The sequence below is a fragment of the Nothobranchius furzeri genome, chromosome 5 (assembly GCF_043380555.1).
Source record: "Nothobranchius furzeri strain GRZ-AD chromosome 5, NfurGRZ-RIMD1, whole genome shotgun sequence".
Classification (NCBI taxonomy): Eukaryota; Metazoa; Chordata; class Actinopteri; order Cyprinodontiformes; family Nothobranchiidae; genus Nothobranchius; species Nothobranchius furzeri.
This window is the reverse complement of record NC_091745.1, coordinates 70848910-70867879: the sequence shown is the minus strand read 5'-3', so window position 1 is coordinate 70867879 and position 18970 is coordinate 70848910.

Genomic DNA, 18970 nt, shown 5'->3' with positions numbered 1-18970 from the left:
TTTTAAGTTTTGATTTAAACAACCCTAGAGTTGGGGCAGATCTGTGGTCACGGGGAAGCTGATTCCATGTGTGAGCAGCATAGTAACTAAAAGCATCTCCACCATGTTTGGTTCTGACCCGAGGTTCTACCAGCTGATGGTTTCCTAAGGATCTCAGAGCCCTATTGGGCGTATATACAGGAATGAGATCTGACATGTATTTTGGTCCCATCCCATTGAGTGATTTATAAACTAGTAGTAGCACTTTGAAGTGTATTCTGTAGTCTACTGGTGACCAGTGTAGAGATCTAAGAACAGGAGTGATGTGCTCCGTTCTCTGAGTTCTTGTACTTTAAACTGGAATTGCATGGTTTAAAAAGTGCAGATCTTATAAAAGATAGATAAATTTGTCTCAATACTTTCCCTCTAAGGTAATAATCTGATGCAGCAACACATTTAGTCGCTTGCTTAGCCACTGCATCAGTCACTTGATGCAGAAAGTTTTTATGGAGTAGGACTTTTTTATTTGTTCAAACTTTTTGTTTCTCTGTATAAAATCTTTCGTTACCCAATTTTGGTTGTGTAGCTGTACATCTGAAGGCCGTAACTGGTGTGTTTTTGGCTCGTTTGTGAAGTTTAAGGAGGTATTTTACATTTTTGTTATGTTATAGCATATGCACCTCTTATCATTGTAGATGTATAGTCATTTTTTTTGTTATCTAGAGTCCTCAATCTTAAAATCGTGAAACCATTTTGATCGTTTAGTTTTTCAGTATTGTTGTATGGGAGATGTGAAACATGGCTTGATTGCTTCTAATGATGCACTTGAAAAAACTTTTAAGTTTTTTTTTTGTTGACTTTTTTTAATCATCAAATTCACTTGAATCCTAGTTTCAGTTTACTCTTCAGTTCATCAACAGATAAACCAAATAAATTAAAACAAAAGATTAAACACATAGATTTGGCTCCAGTGAGTCACAAAATTTGATTTAAAGTTTTTATCACATCAGATTTTTATTTATGACTCATCGACCAGAAAAAAAGACATCCACTCTCTGGATTCCTCAAAGATCCAGAATCATCTGATATAAAATATGTAAGTAATTCTATTTGCAAATAAACAACATGGGTTTTTCACTCACACTGGGAAACAAATGATTCAAAATAATTGGTTAGATGGAAATCTTTCCCATGATTTGCAAGGGAAATCCTTTTAGTTGGAGTTCTCATTGAGTTGCGTCGCACACATCCTGCTTATTTTGATTATTCAAATGTTTCTTTTCAGAAACTTACTGCAGTGGAATACCCAGACCCAGAAACGCCAGATAGAAGAACAGGGGTACGTTGATTGAGATTGCATTTTTAATAAATGTCAAATCAGCTTTTGGTCTAATTCCATCTGTCTTCTACACTTATTCAGGAAAATCTCATCAATGCAAAGTCCCTCAGGTTGCACGTTTGTCAATTTTATAGCAAAGTTACAAAAATTAGCAGAAATAATCAGCTGAATGATAAGTCAAGCTGTAAATGAGATCAGAATCTCATTTGGGTTCCTACTGTTGGCAAAAGACTGTCTTTAGGCCTCATTATGTCACTGGCATTTTGAGCATTTGCAAATTATCTCTCAAAATAAGCCAAAATCGCCACCGGAGTCTGGAACTATTAGCAATTTAGTTTCTGTGAGACACAAAGCACACAAGGTGTGGGAGGGGCATGTGGCCAGATAGGTGTAAATCACAAACAAACTGAGTCACGATGAAGAGACAAGAGCATTTGTTCTACTGTCTTGCAAAGGTTGCAGTTTGTTTGCAAACGCATAATGTCTCCTACATGGACTGGTCGTAAATAAAGCCTATTGCAGAAGAGTCATGCACGCATTAGTTTAGTCAAATTCCAACTTGTGTCTCCAACTACAGGTAGTTGTAGCCTAATGAAACTCTAGCGATCAAAATTTGGGTCTAACGATGTCACGGCTGCATTTTAAAGAGATTATTTCACCTCCATTCAAACAAAAAGCAAATTAGGTGTTTCCTAATTTTATTCCCTTTAACACATACACTTACCTAAAGGATTATTAGGAACACCATACTAATACGGTGTTTGACCCCCTTTCACTATCAGAACCGTCTTAATTCTACGTGGCGTTGATTCAACAAGGTGCTGAAAGCCTTCTTTAGAAATGTTGGCCCATGTTGATAGGATAGCATCTTGCAGCTGATGGAGATTTGTGGGACGCACATCCAGGACACGAAGCTCCCGTTCCACCACATCCCAAAGATGCTCTATCGGGTTGAGATCTGGTTACTGTGGGGGTCGTTGTAGTACAATGAACTCATTGTCTTGTTCAAGAAACCAATTTGAAATGATTGGAGCTTTATGACATGGTGCATTATCCTGCTGGAAGTAGCCATCAGAGGATTCAATTCAATTCAAAGCTCCTGCCAGGGAGCCCAAGGTTCTGTACACAGTACATAAGAAATGTAAATCACAATGAATGAATAGATAATCAAAGCAATTAAAACAGTGCAAAGAGGGTAAAACATTAAAGTAGAAACAAATCAGAGGATGGGTACATGGTGGTCATGAAGGGATGGATATGGTCAGAAACAATGCTCAGGTAGCCCGTGGCATTTAAACCATGCCCAATTGGCACTAAGGGGCCTAAAGTGTGCCAAGAAAACATCCCCCACACCATTACACCTCCACCACCAGCCTGCACAATGGTAACAAGGCATGATGGATCCATGTTCTCATTATGTTTACGCCAAATTCTGACTCTACCATTTGAATGTCTCAACAGAAATCGAGACTCATCAGACAGGGCAACATTTTTCCAGTCTTCAACTGACCAATTTTGGTGAGCTCGTGCAAATTGTAGCCTCTTTTTCCTATTTGTAGTGGAGACGAGTGGTACCCGGTGGGGTCTTCTGCTGTTGTAGCCCATCTGTCTCAAGGCTGTGCGTGTTGTGGCTTCACAAATGCTCTGCCTCATTCCTCAGTTGTAACGAGTGCTTGTTTCAGTCAAAGTTGCTCTTCTATCAGCTTGAATCAGTCGGCCCATTCTCCTCTGACTTCTAGCATCAAAAAGGCCTTTTCACGCCATTCTTTGTAAACCCTAGAAATGGTTGAGGGTGAAAATCCCAGTAACTGAGCAGATTGTGAAATAATCAGACCGGCCCGTCTGGTTCCAACAACCATGCCACGCTCAAAATTGCTTAAATCTGCTTTCTTTCCCGTTCTGACCTTCAGTTTGGAGTTCAGGAGATTGTCTTGACCTGGACCACACCCCTAAATTCATTGAAACAGCCGTCACGTGATTGGTTGATTAGATAATTGCATTAAGGAGAAGTTGAACAGGTGTTCCTAATAATCCTTTAGGTGAGTGTATTTGAAAAGTTCATTTTGAACCTTTGTGTCTAACTCCGTAAGTACCAGCATCCTCCATAACAGCTTTGTGGTTCTAGTGTTATGGTTCCAGTAAGGATACTTTTGCAGTAAGTCGGGCTCGTTCCCGGTGACAGTTGAACTCAGCAAGGTTGGGCTCTGCTCTTTGTCACCAATTCTGTTCATAACTGTTATGGACAGGATTTCTAGCTGCAGCCAAGGTGTTGAGGAGATCCGTTTTGGTGGCCTAAGGATTGAGTCTATGCTTTTTGCAGATGGTGAGGTCTTGTTGGATTCATCGAAATGGGATCTCCAACTTCCGCTGGAACGGTTCAAAATCGAGTGTGAAGGAGCTGGGATGAAAATCAGCTCCTCTAAAGATTAAGCCATGGTCCTGAGTTGGAAAAGGGTAGAAAGGAGGAGTTCAGTTATCTTGGGGTCGAGTGAGGGAAAGATTAAGCACCAGATCGACAGGCGGATTGGTCCTGCGTCTGCAGTGATGTGAGCGAGAGCTGATCTGGAAGGTTAATCTTTCGATTTACCGGTCGATCTACAGTCCTACCCTTATCTACGGTCACAAGCTTTGGGTGGTGTATGAAAGAATGAGATCATTGATACAAGTGGCAAAAACCAGCCTTAGAGATAGGGTGAGAAGCTCGGGTTATCTAGGGAGGGGCCATCTGCTGCTCCTCCACATCGAAAGGAGCCAGTTGAGGTGGCTCGGGCATCTGGTTAGGATGCCTCCTGGACGCCTCCCTGGTGAGGTTTTCTGGGCACGTCCAACAGGGAGGAGACCTAAAGGAAGACGCAGGACACCCTGGAGGGACTATGTTCCTCGGCTGGCCAGGGAACGCCTTGGGATCCCCCGGAGGAGCTGGCCCAAGTGGCTGAGGTGACAGAAGTCTGGGCCTCCCTGCTTAGGCCGGTGCCCCCACAACCTGACCCCATTATGACCCAGGCAAAATGGATAGATGATGGATTTTTGCACACATTTGAAAGATCTTAAACTTATTCCTGTGAAAGAGTCTTAATTTCCACCAGTTCTCTCCCTTCACGTGGAACCCTGTTACCATGTTTGCCAGACATGTGATGAGTCCGCTTTGCCATTAGCCTTGTGCTTTCTTCAGAGCCACCTCTCACAGCGGCTCTGCATCATATCACTGTTGTCAAGACACGAGCTATTTTGGGTGATCCCTCTGACACCACTTTCTCCTTGTGTGTGTGGATAAAAGGGTTCAGAGTGGCCCTACTTTTATATCCTGCCCACCTGTTAGAGCTGTCCGTCTCATTGCTGGCATGCCTGAACACACAGAGCTTCAACACTTGTTCTAATAACTGCTCCATAAATCCCCCACGGGGTGAAGGACTGTGGAAGATCATGAGTGTGTCACTAATGCCTTTGCACAGATTGAATAACATTTTTGAATTTGTTTTTATTTAAAAAGAGTTCTTAGGTGTAAGAGTTGTTTGGCGCAGCCTCACCTTAAAGAGCAAGTCACCCTCAAATCAACTTTTTTTTCTGATAAACTATATAAATGCATGTCTAATCGTACCGTAGACACATGTAGTCAACAGTTTTTCACTTTAGTGCATTTTAGTTAAAATTTAAATTTTCTGCCTAAAACTGTCAGTGTTGAGCCGTTGTCAGGTAAAATCTCTGCACTGCATTTGAATTTTAATCTGCCATCGCTATTGGCTAAGAGGTACCTTAGAACGTTAGCTGGTAAGATATGATGTCACAATGTCATTGTAAGCCTGTGTGTATGTGTGTATTTGTTAGCGGCTCCACCCTCTCGGTCTGCTAGGTAACAGCATTTGTTGCATTTTTCAAACAGGAAGTGGGAGTTGAGTAAGAATCTGGTAGGGGGTGACTTGCTCTTTAATATAACCCATCATTACACCTCAAGAGGAGAAAATAATATAATAATAAAACTGCCACTGACCTCATTACTTATCTTTGACACACGGTGTTAAGCAATTTCATAAGTCAACATCTGAAAGAGAAAATAATTTTCTTTCACAATAGCATAACACAATGCTCCCACATGTTTTTCTCTCTGTGTGATTTAAAAGCCACAGTAATTAAAATAATATGTTTAGCATTGCTCAACAGGTTGATTCTGTGTCAAATCACTGAATTAGTTCCTATTTTGATTGAAAATTCTCAGATTCACAGTCTTCAAACTGACCTAACCTCAAAATACTGGTCCTTATTGTTGCTACTAAAGGGTCGACAAAATGCAAACTTAGCTTTTAAAGGAGCTGAACATTGTAAATTATTCCATTTGCAGTGGTCTCTAGTAGGAATGTGTGCCTTGTAAGTGGTACTGGGGGTCATGATGGTAAACTTGACCTATGCTCTTAGCAGTTTGTGATTTCTAAACTAATTTTTGTCATTTTCAAACATTTTAGAGAGCATTCACTCATTATTTTAATACTTTTGTTGTGGCCTCTAGTAGGAATGACTGTCTTTTGAGTCGTTCGCTCTAGCGCGACTGTTTTAGGAAGTAGAAGTAAGTCAGAGAAGTTGGGGGGTGGAAAACAACAGGATATGGAGTTGGAAACATCTCACCTTTGATTGGCTAACAACATGAGTTTTCTGCTGCCTCTGTACGTTCTTCTGTCTCATGTAAAAACTACAACGTTGATGTTTTAACTCCATAAATAACACATGCCTGAATGTGTTCCTCCATGTTGGGGAGACCATTGACTGTGTATGAGACGGTCGAACCCTCTGCGCCGCCACTCGTAGGTTTCTGAAGAGCTGAATTGGAACCCTGTGGATGGGTACGGCCATCTTGGCCGCGTCACGTATATTGTCACTGCTGGAAAATGTAAAAACAAAACTGAGAGCAGGAATGTGAGGGTGGCTCAGATGATCGACACCCATCAAACTTTGTGCCAACATAGCTATGAGCTAACCAACGCTAACCGGGATCTGTGGTCACCTGCGTCATCCTCACACAAGTTTCTGTGGTATCAGATTACTTTTGTGCCTGGCTCACTGAGGGAGACAACAGCTTTAGCTTCCAGTTCCTCCTAAATAGATGTGTATTAATGTATATTTAAACACTCACCACCAACAATCTTGGCCATAACCACAGCTGTGACAGCTATGTAGTGCAGTAAAAGTTTCAACTGCCGAGCAAAATTACAAATTAATCAGATGCAAACAGTCAATCGTGTGCCTTATTTTTGTAACACCTTTAGGTGTTTTATTTGTTTTATTGCATTAATACATGAAATGTCACCCTGGGGAGACTAGTTGATAAAATAGAAATGGTTTTCCACTACCATAAATCCTTCAACTTCACTATTGCTGTCAAACGAAGATGTGTTTACGATGGTTATGTTTTGAGGTCTGGTTCATCCTTTCACATTCACCTCCACAAACGATCACATTTAGCTATAAAGTGAGAAGACACTCACTATGTCACCAGTCTCCGTCTTGGTAATCACAAATGTCTGGTGATCTGACACCTCTGTCCGACGCTCTTTGTTGTCAACACAGCCGGTCAGACTGAGCCTGACGAGATGAACGTGTAGTCATGACAGCTGCCCGTGCCCCAAGAGGGCTTCATGGCCCCTGCACAGAACCTATTATCACCTCCTTGATGTTTCGGCCAGGCTCGGATCCCAACCGGAGTCTTCGGACCCTGTGTCAGCAATACGCGAGAAAGGTGGGAACCCAAGAAGAAGCTCCTGGCTCATGAGACTCATTCGAGCTCTGGTTGGGAGCAAAGAGCCTGATGTGATTAGTTTGGAAATGACGAGAGCCAAAATAAGTTCTGAAACATTTGCCACAGTTTGTCAAGTGTAAGCAAATATCTGAGTTAATGTGCTCCTAACTATGATATGAGGCAGATTGAATTCTGCACTCATTTAAAACAGGTCTATCACGGAGAGGAGCTGCAGCTTAATTTCTCTAGGAAACAAATGGAAACTTTAGAGTTTCCTCCGCATGTCGAAATGATCACGATGTCAAACATGCCACATGGCCAGTTCCAATGCCAATCTTTGGAAGAAAAAAAAAGACTAGTAAACAATGAAGATTTTTATGTGTAGCCCCAATACATTTTCTATTTCACACACAAAAATATAAAGTTTTTGCTGGTGAATGTCAACGTTTTAAAGAACATGTACACTAAAAAGTGCATTCTAGCCTAAAAAACCGTGGACTCGAAGCATGATCAACAGGGAGCCTAAGTCTCCTCCCCTTCAAGTCAGCTCATGGGTCAGAAGCAAAAAAACTGAGGGCAAGTCAACAGGGTTAAAAGAGCTATTTTCTGATCTGCTTTGCCTTACACCTTGAATCACACATATGTTGTACTTCAATCTGAATGAAAAGTAATTTGATGTGGTTCGACTGTGTCTGCCAAATAATTTGAGATTCATTAGCTTGTAAAAAAAAAAGAAGACTTTTGTAATTCACCGCAGAATCTCTTCTCTCCAGCATAGCTGCTACTTACTTATGGTGGTTTTTCATTACATTTAATTCTCCTTTCATCCTGGAGGAAGGATTTGAAACTCGCTAAACTCACAGCCCTTTTTTTGTCTCTGTGTCTGGTTTGATGATGTCACTTTGGTGAGACGAGCATTTGCAGTCCGTTACGTCTTTTCACACAAAACCTGAAATAACGTTTGCCGCTGTCGGTACATGATCTGCTCGGGTGCAAGATCAGCTCTGGGTCCTTCGACTGCCGATGACGTCAAAGTACGGCAAACCCACTCGGACAAAATACACTACACACCTTTATACTGTTGGAAAGAATTTAGCAGTTTTGTTATAAAAATAATGTTTCTTATGACGTAAGTTTGTGTTAATAATGGTATTTGTAAAATAAAACACTATATTGTATTCATAATGTTGAACTCCTCTTTGAGCACGTCCCTTGAAGGATCATAGGTATTAGCAACACCTGTGAAATTGTATTTGCAGGAAAGAAGTGTGTCCCGTTTATTGAAGTATTTTGTGTTTAGTTTTTGACGTCTTGTTCATGCGTAGTTCAGTTACGCTCATAGCTGCTAGCCAAAACTCTGGAATTAAACGTTTTCTGGCTTTACCTGTCTGTACTTATTTGATTGATGGTAGTTTTACTTTCTGTTAGACTCCAAATGTAATCATTTGGCACGTTTCTAATTCATAATTTGTAAGAATGTAATTGGTGATATTAGCATTAGCATTCCTATGGGTTTTTCAATGAATATTAGCATTGCGCTAACCACTCGCTGCCAAATTGCAGCCTTTGCGATTAGAAAATCTCATTTTGTCACATCGCAATTTAATTGCACATAAAATTAATCGTTCAGCCCTAATATACATGCAGCTCTATGCTAAAGTGTATTTTGAAAAAGGTAATGATGGATTTCTTTGTAAAAGTTGTCCATCTTTCCAACAGAAAAATTTGCCTGGACCAACGTAACGTGATAACAACGTAACGTGATTACGTAACTTTCGTAAGGTTCATGTTCAGCCAATCAACTACTTTGACGTCATCAGCAGTCGAAGGACCCCGAGCCGATCTTGCACCCGAGCAGATCTTGTACCGACACCGCCTATCAAAACTAAGCATTTTCTTTGCATCAAAGTGTATTTATAAAATTCAGGGACATCATGTCAGATTCATGGCACATTTAAACCGGAATCAGAAATCAACTTTTTTCCCCTCCATAGACTCCCATTCATTTTTGGGCAGTTGGGGGCCCATGGTCCGGAAGTAGATGGGCATGACTTAGGACCAGGCTCCCTATAACAGCTGATTTAGATTTAATTTGTCTGAACTGCACTTTGCAGTCTAATCTGCACATTAGAAGTTCACAGAATCTTTTCATTTAAATAACAGATCACATTTTCATATTGAAAGTATCATTTCTGGTTTGATTTAGTCCATCAAGGCTTATCGAGCTACTAGATCTAACACAAACAGGGCGTGAGAAATATGGTCAAGAACAATGAAGCCAGTGTGTTTGAGGATGTCTGGAGCATTAAAAGCACATGTCCAAAACACAATCTAGCTTCTCTCTTGGGAGTTTGTATCTGCTAAAATACCAGAATACCAGAAATTCTGGGTTTTGTCTTTTCAGGTGTCTTTTGGTGGGAAACAACCCTCTCGTCGAAACAAATCCAGATCCGAGCTAATCACAACTAAGGTAATCACAAAGTTTAGGGTAAGAGTGGACAGTTTAATTTCAGTTAAACTGAAAATGTTATTTATGGCAGTGACTAAGCATTCAACAGTTTACTATGTGCACCAGTTACATTTTTTAACACCAAAATCTAATCAGCCAATCACATGACAGCAACTCAATGCCTTTAAGCATCTTTTCTTCACGAAGGCGATATTTTGAAGTGCTAACCGAACATCAGCAAGAGGAAGAAAGATGATTTAAATGATTTTGAATGTGCCATGGTTGCTGGTGCCAGATGGGCTAGTCTGTTTCAGAACCTATGAACTGGATGGATTTTCACCCACAACCATCTCTAGGGCTCACACAGGTCCCAAAAAAACATTAAATAAAAAAGCTTATCCAGTGATTGGCATTGGAGTAGAGAAAATGTCTTGTTGATGTCAGAGGTCAGAGGTGAATGGTTTAAACCAAGATGTTCTAACCAAGGTCTCTAGTCTCCAGGACAGCATCTCAGTACAGACAACACGTTGAACCTTGAAGCAGATGGACTAAAGTAACAGATGACTAAACAGGTATCACTCTTGTCAACTATCCATCCATCCATCCATGCATCCATTTTCTGAACCCGCATTGTCCCCGCAGGGTCGCGGGGGGAAGGGGGGGGGGGGTGCCTATCTCCAGTGGTCAACGGGCAATCAGGCGGGGTACACCCTGGACAGAGAGCACCAGAACTGGACCATAAGAGACTGGAAAAGTCAGAATTTGGTGTCACCAAGGTGCAAGCACAGATCCATCCTGCCTTGTATCCATGTAATGGACAATGGGGTCATTTCTTGGAACCTTTAGCACCACCTGAGCCTGGTTTAAACACCACAGCCTGCCCGAGCAACGTGGCTGACCTTTATGACTACCGTGTACCCATCGTCTGATGGCTACTTCCAGCAGGATAATGCACCATGTCACAAAGTTCAGCTCTTCTCCAACAGCTTTCTAGAACATGACCCTGAGTTCACTGGACTCCAGCGGCCTCCACAGTCACCTGATAATATTTGATCAAGGCAGTCAGCCTGACTTCTTTGTGCAACGGGAACATTTTTGATGCTTAACGAATAACTTCACCAATGAGCAGCTTATAAACCACGTTTATAAATTAGAATAATTTCTTTAGCTGTTTTATTCAGACTCAACTCCTGCTTCAGTCTCATCTGATGGCAGAAAACTGTTTAAAGTAAAAAAAAACAACTAAAATTAAGCCAAAGGAATTCTTATATTTGTATGATTTTAAACCACAGAACCACCCATAGGAGTCCAGAAAAGCAAATGTTATAGAATATTTTATTAAAAGCAGTGAGTTATTTCCATGAAGGTAAAATGACAACTCATTGTTCGCTCTTGAAAATAGTTTGTTGAACTAGAAGTTAAAAAAAAACTAATGAGAGGCAGAATCAGCCTCTTTGGTTTTAGTTTTTTAAATTCAGTCTCCTAATGGAAGAAGAGTTTATTATTCTACTTCTTCTCTTACAAACATTTTGTCAGTCATAAGAAAAAAAACTTCCCCAGATTTAAAATAAATAAACCTTGGAAGTTAAATTCACACTCTTTGGCTCCTGAGTTTTCAAGTTTGAAACAGAATTCTTCACACTGACCGCAACAATTTTACAAAGGTCCTCTGACCATACACACCTGTTGTGGCAGGAGGAAGTCAGTGGTGTTCTGACTCCTGTTATAAAAACACAACAAAGCCCTAAAGCTATAAAACAAGTAGAGCTCACTCCAGCTCCTGAGTTAAAACCCTTCAAAGCCAATGAAACCAAAGTGGAGAATTTGGGGGAGACGGAGAGGATACCCCCCCCATTACTGCTGGCAACTCTGCCATTTTAAGTCCTCAGGTGGTGATTGTCAGATTGGGTGCAGCTGTGTTTGCAGAAGGGAGGAGGAGGGGTGGAAGTCCATGACTGGTGTGCCTCAATCTTATGGGCCATTCCCATCTGTACCGGGTCGGCCCGGGCCGGGTAGCGTAGGTTGTTTACATATCTGGGTGGCCTGGTATTTTTCCGGGCCAACCAAGGCTCATACTCAGCCCTCTTCTCGAGGGGGTCTGCTTCAGGCCGACCAGGGCCAACACACCCACTGCTGACAGCAAATTCACACCTTCCACTAGAGCAAGCCTCTGATTGGTGAGTAGAATCAGCCCACACGGTCTTAAGGCAAGGATGTGTGGAATCAACCGGGCCAGGCTGGGGCCGACTGGGGCTACCCGGCCCGGGCCGACCCGGTACAGATGGGAATGGCCCATTACTGGAGAGCAGGAGATGGCGCTGATCCCAGTCCTAAACTTCTGCTCCTGGCCCAGAGAGGCAACAGCCGTGACATATGGCAGCATGTATTTAAAAAGGTCTGGGGTTTGCGTTCCGATCTCTTTACCCCAGCCACGAAAACGTCACGCGTAAGAATGTTTTTGTTTGTTTGTTTTGTTTTTATTAGCAATGGGAAATCTGTACGTGCCTTTTATTTTGAAAGTTGCACTGCTGCCATGTTTGACTTCCCGTCTAGCCTGATCTGAACTGCTGAGCTTGTCCTGGAAGCCTAGGAGTAGACCCAAAGCATAAATTTAGTGGCGCGACACGTTACAACACTTCTGGGTCGCACCACTTCGCGAGATGAATGGAGGGTACGAATTACGGGGGAGTTTTAACGGAGGTCATCGGACAGACGACGAACCGCTGGGTGGATGCACACCCATCAACTACGATGGTGGCTATTAACCGCGTACTGATCTTTTTGACGACATTACGCAATACTTACATGTCTGGTGGAAAGCCGGGGCGAGACGGTCAATTTCACGTTAAAATAGTAATTTAGCAGAAATCTGTGAATTTCTGAATAAAATTGTTACAGATTTTCCACTAATTTCTGTTAAATCTAAATAAACACATATTGTGACATTCATAGCAGTGTAAAATCAATCAAAGATACTTTATTAATCCCAGAGGGAAATTAGAGTTTCAGTACACACAATTCAGAGATCAGACATACATGGGCAAGACACATGACAAGAATTGGTGACTGTGGTCATTTGCAACCCAGGTGGAGGGAGGGGGGGGGGGCACTTCAGAGTTACCCTCCCACCAGGAGGGAAGCTTTGCTCTGCAAAAAAAAAAAAAAAACCTCAAACATATATGCAACAGACTTCAGACAACACAACATAAGTGTCCACTAGGTGGAGTGGTGGGTTGGGACTATCCCCACGTCAGTTCCTGCAGCCACGAAGCAGCGCATGTCACCTCAGTGTGGATAGGGGGAGGAGCATTGAGGGTTGGAGGGTTGCAGTGACCCTGGAACGCTTCGGCGGCCTTCCCGCAGTCCCGCCCAGGCTGGGAAAGGAGACAGAGTTGAGTTGCCATAGCGACGGCACATTCCACATATCTTCTGGGGGGGGGGGGGGGGGGTCGTTGGAGCCTTGCTGGCTCAAGGACGCCAGATTCCTATTAGAAATTGTTTTGGGGCCAGACAGAGATAATTTCCTCTCCGTCTTACAGTTTGTTGGTCCTCAACCTCTCAAAATCCCAATAATGGACGTTAAACGATCCCAATCCGTGCTGATTCGTCCACTCTCTCCTTGATGGCATTTTTGTGATCAGAGTTTTATTAAATAGCAATCCACTTTGATTTGCTGTCAGCTGAGAACGGATCTCTGTTTCTCCAAACTGAAGCTGTTCACTGAGCCATCTACAACAGGTGAAATATTAATTATTCAAACTTTTTTCCACTTTAAACCCAATTTAAAACATGTAAACAATTGCTCCAACAATTTGAAACTCAACATTACCGAATTATTGCTTTCTTCAGTCTAACATCATTAAAGACATGGTTATAAACAATAACTTTTTCTTTTTACTACATGAGGTATCCTTTTGGTTTTCTGTCCAATAATGGACAACAATACAGCATAATTACAACACAACAGTAAACTTGTGTAAACTTTCTTTTCAGCAAAGCTTTTAGCTGATATATTTACTTTCCCTGCTAAATTCAGCTCACAATTTCTTTTTTTATCCATCCATCCATTGTCTGAACCCGCTTTGTCCACGTAGGGTCGCGGGGGGCTGGTGCCTATCTCCAGCAGTCAATGGGCAATCAGGCGGGATACACCCTGGACAGCGAGCCAGTCCATCGCAGAATTTCTTTTTTTATTCCCATAATTAATTATTTTATCCTTGAAAAGGAACCCAGTCGTTTTTATGGATGTTTCCTCGATCTTTACTTAAATCTGATGCATGGAGGCAAGACCTAATTACAGCTCATTTGCTGCAGCACAGCACACAGTGTGTGTTTCATGCACTTTATTTTAGTCAGTTGCAGTTCGGAGTCGTCTGCGTCACGAGGAAGATTACTGGTCAGGGATCGAGGTTTCCAATAATGAGGTTTTGATGAAGCACTACCAGAGAGATTCAAAATATTTTGTGCTAAAAACAAAAGCCCAGTAGATGAACTGCCAGGCAGTGCTGGAGCCAGTGGGCTGACTGGTGGTGCCAGTTTCCTCTTTGATGGGATTCAGTTTATTGCAGCTTCATTTGTAACTTAACTCTACTGCAAAAGGAAGCAGGTGGCAGACAAACAACCAGCGGTGGGTAAAAAGTGATCTGAGAAGGGTTTTAAGGTCACACAAGAAAGAATTTGGTTTATTGACTCATCAGGCAAACAGTTTACAGCAGTCTGGCTGTTGATCGTAATACAAAGATTATATCTATTAAAAATAATAAAATCAAACATGTTTTTAGGTTTCTTTTGCTTACTACCGTAGATTAGATCTACCTCAATCCCAGCTGTGCACGTCCTTTTGAGCTGCAGGCATGTGTTTGTGTTCTTTTATGGTACAGAAGGAAAAAAACCTTGGAAGTGCCTTAAGTTTTGCCCTGTTGAACCCACAGGAGGTGTCCCAAAGGCACTCCGGGATGCCCAGAGGAAGGCCCTGCATGAAAGAGAGCAGCTGAGGCTGCCACTCTCCGCTGAGCTTGGCTCATTCCCGTGGAGGGGCAGTTAGTCATGTTGTTGCTCCAGTAAAAAAAATAACATTATAATATAAGTTTTTTTTTCCCTGGTGATCATCAACAAGGCTGTTTGTGTGAGAGGTGACAAGAGAATGACACGCTCTTCCTCCAGTACGAGCAGATTATCAAGAAAGCACAAGGGGAATTCACATCCATGCAAATCAGCCCAACAAGAGTTAATTTTCACCTCGTTTATCAAAATGCTTCATTTACATGTTCCAGCATTTCTACAGAAGGAAGCAGTTTCTTCTTTGTTGTATTTAAACAGGAGGAAGCTGACATGTTTTATTTACGTTTTTTTTTCCCATGTCCTGTCTGGCTGTGAAGCAAACAGAATTAACGTCTGAATGCTGGTGACAAGCCTTACAGATTTGCTCTCAGGTGGAGCATCAAAGTTTCTGCTTTAATGTCACGCCTGATACTAAAACTTTATTGTTATTGTTTTTTGGATGCTTTATAATTCCGACCAGACATGGAGACAGAGGTGAAAGAGAAAGGACGAAACAAAAGGAAGGGGGGTTTCCACAAAAATAAACAATCAACGATGAACAAGAGTCTGCTTCTAGACCTGCAGAAAAGGGACACACAACAATACATCAGGAGCAAGCTATCCCTGCGTCAACTTGATGAGGAAATATAAAATCAACATTGTTTTACTGAACAATCACACGACAATAAACCACAACGCATTTAGTGCCAACCACAGCCTTAAGACCTGTGTTGAATGTGCCCAAGCCCATATTTATGAGAGCACCATGTGAGCACCTGTGTGTGTACACGCGCTTGTTTATGTAAGGTTTCTATATAGGAGCGTCCAATAGAGTGTGAGGGACCACAGATCTGCCCCCAAAGATGTGTAGGAGATGGAAGGAACTCCAGGTCTCAGAGATCCAGGAGCTGCCCCAGAGCACAGGGACCCCAGGGAGACTGTGACCAGAAAAGCCCCCGCCCCCCTCGAGAGGCGCAGAGGATCGCCCGGGGGGGCCACAACCATCAGCCGGCAGAGTCCCAGGAGATATCAGCGGCAAGTCCACAGGCCCGCCCGCAGCCTTTCACCCCAAGCCGGCCGAGCCCGAACCCAACGACCCAGGACCCAGGGGCCACCAGCCCCATCGGGGACCCAGCAGAGCCCAGGGACCCAGCCCCCACCAGGCAGCCACCGGGATCGATCAGGCAGACTTCGAAAATCTTAAACCCCCTGACCCGGGAGCCACGAACACTCAGGCAGACCAAGGCACCGCACTCCACACCAAGTGTGGCAGGGAGAGGGGAGACGATGATGTATAGTAGCACAAGAAGTCCGAGGAGGGGGGAGGAGTCCAAGACCCCACCTGACATATACAGTCATATACAGACACAGTCACACACTCCCTCCCTCATGCTCACACACACACATACAACCTAAGACTTACAAAAATGCACACTAGACACCCACTCATGCTCCCCATACACACACTATTCACTCTGGTTCCGGTACTGCTGCACAAGGGGTACAACCATCACCGGTTCCCAGAGTTTGCCCCTTTCTGCTGGGGTGATGATGAGCAGGGACCCCCCGCCCAACACAGAGTAAAGCATCCCACCACCCCAGACCCCAACCAGACGGCCAGCTCCCCCTCCTATCCTCCAGCAGCCATCATTTTCATGCTATAGCTAAAGAAGGAAATATTGCCTCAACAACTGTGAAATGTACATATCAGGAAGCTGAGACTGTGTCCACATCAAACAGCTGTTTTGAATATTTCACAGTGGACATTTTGGAAGCAACGACCTTCCCTGGAGCTTGGAGTAAAAACCGAACGTTTGGTGCTTTAAGTGAAGGCAGATGATGATGCTGGACTCGTGGTAACTCACTCTGTGATAAATATGAGTCTGAATAAGAGAACAATTCAGAATACTTGTTCTTAAATTAAAACTTCCACAACAAAAGAGTGTCTGAATTCAACACGTGGGATTCATCTGCTTTAAACTTCAAAAGATGGAAAAATCCCTTTGAAGATTTTAATTTACTGACTTGTGTGTCAAACAAAACGGCCTGTTTTTGCAACCAACATATATTTCTAACTTTCTCCACCTTTTTGATGATGCTTTATGTTGAAAGAAATTGCTGAACGTGACCCTGAAATGGACCGCAGTGTCCTCTGGAGCTGCTGCTGTGTGTCCATGTGGATCCATGGTGTCTCATAAGATCGTAACACCTGTAGCTGGAGAATCATGACTTTATGAAAGCAAAGAAAGCTCCCCGAGCTTCCTCACCACTCTGTTGTACGGGCTGAAAGTTTTCATAATTTGCTGACAGGACCTTAATCGTTTCAAGATAAGCGCATTTATGGTGATGACATAAATGTGCATAAGCGAGAAAAACAAGAGAGAAATTAGTTAGTCAACAATAAAACTGCAACTTTTGATAAACTAAACTGAATTATTTTAATTATATTTTTTTTTCTCCAAAAATCTGCCTCAGCTAGTCATCCAAGGCCAACGCTACGTGATGTAATGCAGGGAGGATTTCCTCATGTCTGGCACCTGCAGGCTGGTTTAATGGGATCCATAAAACTGTTCTCAGATGCTCGGCAGTCAAGTGAAAAAGCATTTAAACACACAAAGGTCAGTTTAAAAAAAAGATTAAATTAGAAAGCAAATTTAAATCGTCTCCTCGGCTTTAAGAGGTTCGTATTTTTATTTGTTGTTAAATTACTTCAGAAAGGATAAAATAAACATTTCACTGGGTCCGCCTGAAAGGACCACTTTTATGGACCATTTCAGGAACCAACAAAGTACCTGCACTGGTCCTAGGGCATGCACTTGGAAATGACCTGTCAAGAGTTGCGGTTGTAACAAGGTAATCATGTCGGCAGACTTCGCCAATTGGCCTCTGTTGCCAGAGAAACAGACTGGAAGGGAAAAGAAGTGAGCACCACCTCACCCCTGCCACGTGGACCTCAAGGGATAAACCATCAATCCTGCTGAATGGTCAACTTTCCTGGCGGAGTCACCCATGAAAACAGTGGGAGGGTTAAGTAACGCATTACTAAGCAGACACCCCCCAGCCTTTAGTCCTAACCCTTAATAAAGGGACCCTCATTTTAAAGTGCTACCCTTATAGTAATGCCTTTTGGTGCTCATCCGTGACATCACTCAACGCCAACATAGTAGCGACATGCTTACGTTTTGGCGAAGTCCTGAAAGGAACAATTTTGTACGGAGGCTGAGCGGACAGAGCCATCCAATTTTCCCTGTCCCCTTCCTCCCTCCCAGAAATTGGACTCCTAGTGGACTGTTGTCCCCCGCCCCACACAGCAGTGAGAAGCTCTACAACAGAGCTAACTAGCCGGCCAAGTCAAGATTTTGTGGGCGACGGTGGCACAGGAGTTAAGAGCTCGCCCCGTAATCAGAAGGTTGCAGGTTCGAGCCCCGCTCAGTCTGTCGCTGTCGTTGTGTCCTTGGGCAAGACACTTAACCCACGTTGCCTGCTGGTGGTGATCGGAGGGACCGGTGGCGTCAGTGCTCGGCAGCCTCGCCTCCGTCAGTGCGCCCCAGGGCAGCTGTGGCTACATTGTAGCTCATCCCCACCAGTGTGTGAATGTGTGTGTGAATGGGTGAATGACTGGTTGTGTTGTAAAGCGCCTTGGGGGGTTCCAGGACTCTAGAAGACGCTATACCAAATACAGGCCATTTACCAAGATTTTGATTCTTTTCCCTCCGGGTGTTTATGTCGACTTCCTCCAGTTACTTTATCGTGTCTGTCACACATTTATTGGACCCAAGAGACAAACACAGCAAACGTGATTGCTGTTAGAATAAAACAAAGATTTGGACAAAACAACAGGGAAACTTAGAGGTGACAGTGTGAGACAAAGGACTAGTTACCTGCTGGGAGGATGACAGCTGAGTGACGACAGCTGGACTGATCAAGCAGATGAATCAAAGCGCTGACAGGACAAACTGTGACTCAGGTCATCTTTAGAGACTCCAGGAGTCCAATCAATATAAACAAATGGCTAAAAACAAGCAATGACTTTTAATGTGAAAAGCAGAAAAAAACAAACAGAAAAAAAATAAGGAATAAAGAAAATCTTTTGCTATAACTGTTCACAAATTTAAAAGTAATCTGCAAAATACAGACTTACTCCTTTAGTCTATTTGCATGACAGGAAATGTGATCAACGCACTGCTTGTTAGTCCCAAACTGCCTGACTGCATGGCGCTCTGGTTGCTGGGAAACTGATTAGCAGTAAGAATCTAGTTTTTCCTGTTGCAGCTTGAATGCAGTTCGTCAGGTTATTAGAGAAGAGCTTTGACACTGGCATTAAAATAAGGTGGAGGGTGAGAATAAAAAGAACAGAGCAGGAGCGAGTGTGCATGGATTACGGGGGGATTACACAAGGAAGCAGCTCCTGCACAACAACAGCCTCTGCATTTATCTC